Source organism: Oncorhynchus keta, chromosome 24, assembly GCF_023373465.1.
Source record: "Oncorhynchus keta strain PuntledgeMale-10-30-2019 chromosome 24, Oket_V2, whole genome shotgun sequence".
Classification (NCBI taxonomy): Eukaryota; Metazoa; Chordata; class Actinopteri; order Salmoniformes; family Salmonidae; genus Oncorhynchus; species Oncorhynchus keta.
Window position 1 is genome coordinate 8,528,597 of NC_068444.1, and position 5,377 is coordinate 8,533,973.

The following is a 5,377-nucleotide window of genomic DNA, read 5'->3' on the forward strand; positions in this document are numbered from 1 at the left end:
CTCTCTCCCTCTGTTTCTGCCTCTCTCTCCCTCTGTTCTGTCTCTCTCTCCCTCTGGTTCTGCCTCTCTCTCTCTCTTCTGCCTCTCTCTCTCTCTCTCTCTGTCTCTGTCTCTGTCTCTCTCTGTCTCTCTCTCTCTCTCTCTCTCTCTCTCTCTCTCTCTCTCTCTCTGTGTGCTATCCTCTCTATCTCAGCAGCCCATATTCAGTCAACATGGTGTCTGTGGGCTCAGCTATTTGACAGGCAGGATTTGTTCTGCTCCGTCCCCTGTCAAGCTAATGGAAAAAGAACGAGGGCCAAATAAATGGAAGGAGAGGTGGATGAATAGATGAAGAGGGGTATGAATGAAAGTCTAATCTGTTAAGAGACCTCAAAAGGGCCAGGGAGCTCAAAGGATACCAGGGATATATCTCTTTGTCAGATCAAGACATAAATGTACCTATGTACTGTATGTATGGGAGGGGAAACACACAATGGCTCTGTAATGCCTTTGTATCCGGGCCTGTAGGCCTGCCATCAGTCTAGAGACAGCCCTCGGAAATTGACGAGCTACTACTTCATAGTTGTATGATCAAATCAAATCGAAATTTATTTGTCACATGCGCCGAATACAACAAGTGTCGACCTTAACGTGAAACGTTGATTTACAAGCTCTTAACGGTGCAGTTCAAGAAGATAAATGAACTATTTTTTTTTTTAAAGTTAAAGATCAAAAAGTACCACAATAACGACACTATATACAGGGGGTACCGGTCCCGAGTCAATGTGGAGACTATATACAGGAGGTACCGGTACCGAGTCAGTGTGGAGACTATATACAGGAGGTACCGGTACCGAGTCAGTGTGGAGACTATATACAGGAGGTACCGGTACCGAGTCAGTGTGGAGACTATATACAGGAGGTACCGGTACCGAGTCAGTGTGGAGACTATATACAGGAGGTACCGGTACCGAGTCAGTGTGGAGACTATATACAGGAGGTACCGGTACCGAGTCAGTGTGGAGACTATATACAGGAGGTACCGGTACAGAGTCAGTGTGGAGACTATATACAGGGTAGGTACCAGTGTGGAGACCAGAGTCAGTGTGGAGACTATATACAGGAGGTACCGGTACCGAGTCAGTGTGGAGACTATATACAGGAGGTACCAGTGTGGAGACTAGAGTCAGTGTGGAGACTATATACAGGAGGTACCGGTACCGAGTCAGTGTGGAGACTATATACAGGAGGTACCGGTACCGAGTCAGTGTGGAGACTATATACAGGAGGTACCGGTACCGAGTCAGTGTGGAGACTATATACAGGGGTAGTCAGTCAGTGGAGGCTATATACAGGGGGTACCGGTACAGTGAGTCAGTGTGGAGACTATATACAGGGGTACCGGTACCGAGTCAGTGTGGAGGCTATATACAGGAGACTATATACAGGAGGTACCGGTACCGAGTCAGTGTGGAGACTATATACAGGAGGTACCGGTACCGAGTCAGTGTGGAGACTATATACAGGAGGTACCGGTACCGAGTCAGTGTGGAGACTATATACAGGAGGTACCGGTACCGAGTCAGTGTGGAGACTATATACAGGAGGTACCGGTACAGAGTCAGTGTGGAGACTATATACAGGAGGTACCGGTACCGAGTCAGTGTGGAGACTATATACAGGAGGTACCGGTACAGAGTCAGTGTGGAGACTATATACAGGAGGTACCGGTACCGAGTCAGTGTGGAGACTATATACAGGAGGTACCGGTACCGAGTCAGTGTGGAGACTATATACAGGAGGTACCGGTACCGAGTCAGTGTGGAGACTATATACAGGAGGTACCGGTACCGAGTCAGTGTGGAGACTATATACAGGAGGTACCGGTACCGAGTCAGTATATACAGGAGGTGGAGAGACTATATACAGGGGGTATAGTGTGGAGGCTATATACAGGAGTGTGGAGACTATATACAGGAGGTACCGGTACCGAGTCAGTGTGGAGACTATATACAGGAGGTACCGGTACCGAGTCAGTGTGGAGACTATATACAGGAGGTACCGGTACCGAGTCAGTGTGGAGACTATATACAGGAGGTACCGGTACAGAGTCAGTGTGGAGACTATATACAGGAGGTACCGGTACCGAGTCAGTGTGGAGACTATATACAGAGTCAGTGTGGAGGCTATATACAGGAGGTACCGGTACCGAGTCAGTGTGGAGACTATATACAGGGGGTACCGGTACCGAGTCAGTGTGGAGGCTATATACAGGAGGTACCGGTACCGAGTCAGTGTGGAGACTATATACAGGGGGTACCGGTACCGAGTCAGTGTGGAGGCTATATACAGGGGGTACCGGTACCGAGTCAGTGTGGAGGCTATATACAGGAGGTACCGGTACCGAGTCAGTGTGGAGACTATATACAGGAGGTACCGGTACCGAGTCAGTGTGGAGACTATATACAGGAGGTACCGGTACCGAGTCAGTGTGGAGGCTATATACAGGAGGTACCGGTACCGAGTCAGTGTGGAGGCTATATACAGGGGGTACCGATACAGAGTCAATGTGGAGGCTATATACAGGGGGTAGGTACGGGTAGGCTATATACAGAGTCAGTGTGGAGGCTATATACAGGGGGTACCGGTACAGAGTCAATGTGGAGGCTATATACAGGGGGTACCGGTACAGAGTCAGTGTGGAGGCTATATACAGGGGGTACCGGTACAGAGTCAATGTGGAGGCTATATACAGGGGGTACCGGTACAGAGTCAATGTGGAGGCTATATACAGGGGGTACCGGTACCGAGTCAATGTGGAGGCTATATACAGGGGGTACGGGTACCGAGTCAGTGTGGAGACTATATACAGGGGGTACCGATACAGAGTCAATGTGGAGGCTATATACAGGGGGTACCGGTACCGAGTCAGTGTGGAGACTATATACAGGGGGTACCGATACAGAGTCAATGTGGAGGCTATATACAGGGGGTACATATAATAAACATCGAGCAGCAGCATTGTAGAAAACAAACGGGGGGGGGGTCAATGTAATTATCCAGTGGCCATCTGATTTATTGTTCTGCAGTCTTTTGGCATGGGGGTGGGGGGTGGGGGGTAGAAGCTGGTAAGAAGCCTTTTGGACCCAGACTTAGCGCTCTGGTACCGCTTACCGTGCGGTAGCAGAGAAAACAGTCTATGACTTGGGTGACTGGAGTCTCTGACAATTTTATGGTCTTTCCTCTGACATCGTGGATGGCAGGAAGCTTGACGATAACAACACACACACACACACACACACACACACACACACACACACACACACACACACACACACACAGTAAAGTGGTTACCGTGATTTTGACAGTAGCTTGCAGGCAGCTCGTGGCAAGTATCATAATGTATTTAATTTTACAGTACACCTATCATAATATAGATACGGTATCAAAGCAAATTCTGTGTAATGACAAAGTATTATACTGTAAAATGTACTGTATTATACTGTAAAATGTACTGTATTATACTGTAAAATGTACTGTATTATACTGTAAAATGTACTGTATTATACTGTAAAATGTACTGTATTATACTGTAAAATGTACTGTATTATACTGTAAAATGTACTGTGTTATACTGTAAAATGTACTGTATTATACTGTAAAATGTACTGTATTATACTGTAAAATGTACTGTATTATACTGTAAAATGTACTGTATTGTACTGTATTGTACTGTAAAATGTACTGTATTGTACTGTAAAATGTACTGTATTGTACTGTAAAATGTACCGTATTGTACTGTAAAATGTACCGTATAATAATGTAAAATGTACTGTATTATACTGTAAAATGTACCGTATTATACTGTAAAATGTACCGTATTATACTGTAAAATGTACCGTATTGTACTGTAAAATGTACCGTATTGAACTGTAAAAATTAATGTATTGTACTGTAAAATGTACTGTATTGTACTGTAAAATGTACCGTATAATACTGTAAAATGTACTGTATTATACTGTAAAATGTACCGTATTATACTGTAAAATGTACCGTATTGTACTGTAAAATATACCGTATTATACTGTAAAATGTACTGTATTGTACTGTAAAATGTACTGTATTGTACTGTAAAATGTACTGTATTATACTGTAAAATGTACTGTATTGTACTGTAAAATGTACTGTATTGCACTGTAAAATGTACTGTATTGTACTGTAAAATGTACTGTATTATACTGTAAATGTACTGTATTGTACTGTAAAATGTACTGTATTGTACTGTAAAAAAAAGAAAAAAAATGTAAATGCTATCATAATGAATTAATTCATGAAATTTGTTGAGGGGAGGGGTTTGTTTTTCCACAGTATTTTACTGTAATTACAAGGGAATTGGTGCAAGCATGTTGGCTGCTGGGTAAGGTGTTTACACACTACAGTATTCTAGTGTTTTATTATCACTGTCACATCTAGAAGGCAAACTGGCAGAGACTACTGGACGAACAAGACCAGAAGGACATGGCAAATTGGTCAACCTTTAAAGCTTTAAAGGAATATTCCACTCCCAAAACTAAACATTTTCCCACAATGCACCATCATTTATATATTATAAATAAAACTATATTTTGGTTTTAAATACAAAATGCATCATTCCGGCTGTATTTTCGAAAGTTACATATCTTGAAAAACTTGATTGCTGACATGCCATCACGTTTTTGGGGTGTATGGACCAATGAAACACATGGCAAAGGATAATTTTGGGGTGAGTTTTCCTTTAAGACTTGCTGGCACTCTAATCTTTATATTGGTACAACATTCTCACTCAAGGGTACAACAAATATAGCCTCTTAGAAGGCACTCCTCAATTATATTTTAACATGAAAGAAAACAACAATAACATGCACCCACTTGTTAAAGTACTGTATTCTGTGGGGTGTATTTACAGGACCATTCAATATACAGAAATTCTTTCCCCACCGAAAACATTTTCCCACAATGCACCATCATTTAAAGTATTAAAGTATACTGGAGTTAAACCTTTTCAGAGTGTTTTGCTGTTGATAATACAAAAACAATTATAGGTATCATTTACAGTTTTCTGTTACAGTGTACACACACACACACACACACACACACACACACACACACACACACACACACACACACACACACACACACACACACACACACACACACACACACACACACACACACCCTATCAAAACACTGTATCGCGCCCTCTCAGCATTGTTGCACACTAAACCGCAGCAAGGACAGGGCACCTTCAATACACCTACAATTTCCTGGCACTCTGAGCCGGGCTCACTGGTATCTCCTAGAACCTGTCAGAAGAGGCCTTGACAGAGAGACCTCTGTCTGTCAGACTTTTACGATAAGA